The 6,202-nt window shown below is 33.6% G+C and overlaps 2 protein-coding genes across 7 annotated transcripts in view; one reads left to right on the top strand and one right to left on the bottom strand.

Annotated features, from left to right (window-relative positions):
* CTNNA3 (catenin alpha 3) overlaps nucleotides 1–6,202 on the bottom strand; it is a 1,737,547-nt gene that overhangs the window by 1,121,172 nt on the left and 610,173 nt on the right. The gene's annotated exons all lie outside the window — the stretch shown is intronic.
* Nucleotides 1–6,202, top strand: part of LRRTM3 (leucine rich repeat transmembrane neuronal 3) — a 206,934-nt gene that overhangs the window by 176,407 nt on the left and 24,325 nt on the right. The window lies entirely within an intron of this gene.

Consider the following 6,202-nt stretch of genomic DNA (forward strand, 5'->3'; position numbering starts at 1 on the left):
CACATATTTTATCTCGGAGTATATGTAAGGCTCCTATCCCAGTTCAGAATGTTTTCCAGATTAGACCCTTCCCCTTACACTTTGTATTTGGCCAATATGAGCTTAGTAAGAAGAAGAGAGCTTTGATTTTGAGCTGTCACCATCCATCCACATTGTGAATCCCTGATCAACTATAGGTTTCTTTCCTGAGGACCCAAAGTGCAAAGCAGTATCAGAAAGCTAAAGTGTAGCTTAGCAAATCATAGTGTTTACCCTACTGGAAATAAGATCCAATGTTGATAATTGGTGTCTAAATAGTATCAGACACATTATACTGTGTTTACCTCTCTAGGCTCCAAAGCCAGTGTGAGTTAGATAAAGTGATAAATAAGAAATAAAGCATACTGGTTAGGAAGTCAGGCAACCACTTCTGCAACTCACCAGGTAAATGATTTTTAACTAATTACTTAAACCATCTAAGTCTTAGTTTTTCAACTGTAAAATGGGAATAATTATATCTATCTTACAACAGCCTTGGTAGGCTTAAATAAGATGCCCTAAGTCCAGCATGTAGCATGGCACCTAGCACACAGTAAATGCTCAATAAATGACAGTGATGATAATGAGGTGAATGTTAGAGACGTGTCCAGGCAGGTGTCAGGCAGACCAAGCGATGAAACAAGTGCCCACAGCCGCTCAGGTGGCTAGGAAGAGAAATCACTGCAGAAATCCTGAAGAATTACGGTAGGACCAGAGGTAACATCTAGGCAAACTTCGACACTCTTCCAGTGAACCAAGCTGCAGTGTGATAATTTCTTACACTATTTTTCCTTATATAATACTTACATTTTACCAACTGCCTCAATACTTAGAAAACAAAATATTAATTAGTAATATGATTTTTAAGAATCAAACCAGTAGAAAAGATATTTTCCATCAAGTTTCTTAATATTACTCAAGTAATACCAAAGACACAACTTTCTAGTTTTACCATCAGTAAAACTACCAGCCTATACACAAAACTCACGTTTGGTAGCTCTGAAACAAATGTTTCTAACCAATCCCCAATACACATAAAGTTGCACGTACTCTAACATAACCAAAGGCTAGTCTGGAAAATTCACATAACCTTATATAAATGAAACAGAAAGTAGAGGCATCAAGATAAACAAGAATAAAGTCATTAGCAAGTGCATTTTGAAAAAATTAAAACACTTCTTTAAATAAATTGAGAAATTTACAAGCAGTGGTGTGATATGTACATGTGTGTACTCACATATATCTATATGTACATATGAAATAATGTTTTTAAGGAAGCTAATTTCCCAGAATAAAGTATATTTCAAATCCCACTTCTTTGCAAAGACAGAGTAATGATTCAGACATGATAAAAAAGAAAAAGAAAAGAAAAAAGCATTCACTATTTTCTACATGCTGCTTACATTTAATTAAATAGAAATATAATCTCCAGAAATGAATTTACAAATATTTAGTTTTATTTTTAACTCTACTGATTAGACATGCCAGTCATGCAATCACTAAAGTAAACAAGGTAATAATATTTTGAGCCAAGATAACGGCAACAGAAATGAGAGAAGTGGATGCATGTAAAAGATATATGCCATTGATGTCAACAAAGTAACTGACAAATAATGGGACATTTGGAGCAAGGGACAAGGAAGTGTTGAAGGAGACTGGAAAACCTGACTTAACTTGGTGCTCCCCAAAACAGAAAAAGGACCATGGGAAGAACTTAGTTTGGATCCAGAGATAATGAGCCCAGTTTGAGACAGATTTAGAGACAAATTAGAGAAATACTATTAATTGGAAAAATATTATAATGCCTGTTTCTTATTTTATATATGAATAGGTAGAAATAGACTCAACTGAAAATTCATTAAATTTAGTAGATGAAAAACAAATGTAAAATAATAGGCCTCTGAATTACAACATAAAATGGGGGAAAATGTCTTGATAGTGATAAAGGCTACATCTCAAAAAATTAATTCCTTCATGAAGCAAGTCTGTTTCTTTCACTACATACAGATTACTGAAAAACAAAACCCTGTTAGCTACAAAAACCCTAAAGTAACATCCTTTCAACAACCTAGAGAGGTAGAATACTCGCTAGGTAACATTGGCCTTCTAAAAATAGAAGATTTCCCCCGTGATATATGGGAACAGCATGAGCATTCTCCTCAGTGATAATCAATAGAAATATTTATACTTAGAAAAACTCTACTCAGAAATAACATTTAACAAGCAAACATTTCCTATGTTTTGCAATTCTAGAGAGGGAAAAACAACCTTTTTATTATTCCCTCTCAAAAGTGGACTGTCATTTTCTGTTCTGCAGAGTACTTACTGTACTTAAAATAATCCTTGCTATCCTACAGAAAAGATGTTTAAATGGCTTGTAACCAACTAATTAGAATATGAGCAATACACATGCATATTCATATATACACATATATATATGTGTACAAATATACATATTATTTTGCAGTGAATATAAGATTAAAATGACCATTTTTACTTAATCACAAATTGGAAACTTTAAAAAGTTATTCTTTCCCCTTAAAGTAACAAGCTCGAACATTTTAAATGAATGGGAAAAAAAGACTTAATAATGAGTTATTTTTATTCATCTAACATTACAAAATTTGTGTATGTGAAAGGTACATATATGTGATGTTGAGACAGACACCGGAAAATTACTGCTTAGGCAAATATCATTGATGTCAAGACAGTAACTAGTTTAGCAGAGTAGAAATTTTTCCTGAGGCGAATTTCCTAAATAATGTCAGCTTCTACCTCTCATCATTAGAAGAGCATATAATGATTTCTTAGTTCAGGCTCTAGATGATATTGCTTTCTGGGGAGTTAAGTTTTCATATTCTTGGATCGCTATAAGTTATGCCTTAAGAATAATTAACTCACCTGAAAAATACTGACCTAAAGTATCGAAGGAAACCATAAGTAATTATAAATAGGAGTTTATCAGGCTAAAATTCACTGAAAGAGACTGTTCTCTCAGAAAGAAAGGACGAGAAGACTACGGACACTTTAAATAGAGCCCTATAACAAAAGGTCTGGGGAAGCAGAGGCTTATTAGATTTATATCTCCTACTGCCCTTGCTGTTCATTTTCATTTTATAAATTAACATATTTGGGTCATCTTCAGGTAGGTTGACTAAAGTGATTTATTTTCCAAAATGGGACAATAAGTATAAACTGGGACTGTCCTGCTGAATACTCTGTCCATAGGGGAGAGCGTGGCTGTGTGCCTCTCCTGCTTCAGCACATTAATATAAATCAGGTAAAAATGCAGAAAGGGGCACAGACAGAGAGGATGGATAGAGAATACCCAGGTCAGACTGGAAAGGGAAAAGAAAACACAGGGCACAAGGTCACATGACTGACGATTATGTGAGGAAGGAGAAAGGGCTGCTATGTTTACTGACTGGGTGACAAGAATGGATTTACATGGATTGTATCTGAGCCTCAAGATATTTGCTTAATGCCAGTGGATAGCCTCTCCATCACTACCCAGCCACTATGTGTGCGTGTGTGTGTGTGTAAATAATATTTCTATATATACAGTATACATCTATATTTTATACAACAAATATGAAATAGTTGTCCAAAACTAATATATCACCAAAATTTGCATTTTCCATATCAGATTTAAATAATTTTGAAATCATAAGTAACTGGCCACAAGATTATATATATGTGTGTATTATATACATGTGTATTTATGTATGTCTTTATATACTGTGTATATGTGTATGTCAATACATATGTATATTCCTATGAATATACACGTGAATATAACTAATGCTAACTTCCAGATTTTCAAAATCATTTAAGTCAACCTGGGAAAAATCTACTGTGATGTTGTATTTAGATATGTTTAGCTGTTAAATTCTACTTACGAATACAACTTAGTGTGTTATTTTCTTGATATTAAGATATCATCAACTTTAAGAATCACTTTCAGTTGCGGGGAAGAAAATACATGTTAAACATCCACACTAATTATAAGTACCATCCCAACTTCAGAAAGATTAAAATATGAAAAATATGACTTGACATTAAAAAAGTATAACCAAGGGGTTAGGTGTTTTAAAATAAAACATATCCCCAAATAAGAAACTCTATAAAGAAAATATGTGGGATTTATTAATAAATAAGAGTGCTAACTACCTAACTGATATAGTTCAAATTAAGACTTGCACTCTGGATACCAGCAGCCTCTAGATACTAAATCAAGCAGGAAATTGTGTACACACACACACACACACACACACACACACACACACAGAATAAATGTATCATGGTTTATTATTTTTCATAAATCATCACCATAAAAATTATGAATTATTCACAGTAGAGTTAATTCCAAGTAAGCCAGGAATGATATAGCATATATAAAGCATAAGTTTCCATGACAAAGAAGAACAAGTATAAAAAATCCTACAGATATATGACCCATAACACATTACACAACATTGATTTCCCAGAGGCTAATGTTAAACTCACATACCCAATAACATCCTATAACTCAAATCTATTCATGCTGCACAATTACTTTTGCATAATAATATATTGTATTTTAGTTATCTGAGCTATTTTGTCTGTAACAATAGGAGTTCTTCCTTATTTTAAATGAGCACTTTGGAAGCATCGTATTATTTTCTTTATGATCTTTCAATCACCTTGACCATTTTTTTAAAGTGTATGATGTCTTTCATTCACACATCAGGTAGCATGCTTCAAATTTTTAAAAATTCACATAAATAGGAAGAGTTCTCAGGAATGTAATTTGATGAAGGGGATTACATTTCTGTCTCCAAGGACTAAGCCTTACACGTTTGATACACTGAAATGTTCACATTAAAAAGAAATTATAATCTCAAAAGAAGTGAATACTTTAAGAGAAAACAAGGAAATAACAGCTCAACTAATTTTTACTAAAGGAAAACTAAATAAGGGTAGAAGGATAGGGATGGAAAGACGAGGAAAAAAGGATTCTTATGTGTGGAGAAAAGGACTAAGAAAGTAAAGAAGGAGTTAATAAAAGAATAAAATCTAGGCATTCTGCTTTTCTTAGCTTTGGGCTCCAATCTTAGCTGAGATCAGAGGAATTTAGTCTGAGGTGACCAAAGAGAAATATATTTTATCCACCACCAAATAAGAATGGTGGAAGTTTTTATCCAAGGTAATTCAACAACATGAATTAGTAATTAGGATATTAAACAGAGATCAAGGCTGAAGTTTCCTCAAAACTGCCTACTTTTTAGAACAATTTTTTTAATCTTATTGAAAAAAATGGGAATAATCTCTAGACTTTGACATCTGATTACATTTCAAACTACCTTTTGTCTGTAACACACGTTTCCCTTCTGTTCACAATGGTCACTCTTGCTCTTTCCTATTTTTAGAACTTGCTTCCTTTCATTAAGCTGCAATTAGCAAGAGTCCCTTCCACATATATATCACTGATTCCTTCAAACTAGCGTCATCCTTTGTTGCTTTTAGACTTTCACAGAAGCCAGAGTTTCTTCCTGGGAGTTCTCTAAACCTTAGTTTTTAGATATATGGATCAAGCTACAGACATTAATGTTTCAAAGAATGCTCACGGCAAAATAAATATTAAGAAGGTATTGACAGGGGATACGTAGCCACAATCTTTACTGACAGTGGCCAAGCTGTGACAAAGCCACAGGAGTACAGGACTATTTCGACAATCATGGCACAGTCAGGCACCATCATTGCTACTGTCCAAAAGAGCACCTATGGGAGTGAAGAAAAGGTGCTTTTTAAAAAAGACCATCATGAAGATAACCCTACTCTTTATTTCATAGCATGTTACAATGTTATAGCTTTTCTGAAATAATATTAAGTTATAGTATCCAGATCATATAGGTAAAAACACTTTAAAATGTGGGGAAAAAAAAAAAAAAGAAGTTATTGGGTAAGAAGAGCCAGAATGACTTGCCTAGACAATTCTCTTCTGCAGTGGTTCTCAAAGTGTGGTGTGTGGATTAACAGCACCAGTATCATATGGGAACTATAAGGAATGCAAATTACAGGTCCCGCCTCAGACCTACTAAATTAAAAAAAAATCAGGGAAGTGGATGTTGGAGCTGAAGAAGGGGGAGGTGATTTTTATGCATGATAAAGTTTGAGAACCACTGTTCAATTGTATTCCAGTACC

This window comes from Balaenoptera borealis (assembly GCF_965194805.1).
Source record: "Balaenoptera borealis genome assembly, chromosome: 10".
NCBI classification, from domain to species: domain Eukaryota; kingdom Metazoa; phylum Chordata; class Mammalia; order Artiodactyla; family Balaenopteridae; genus Balaenoptera; species Balaenoptera borealis.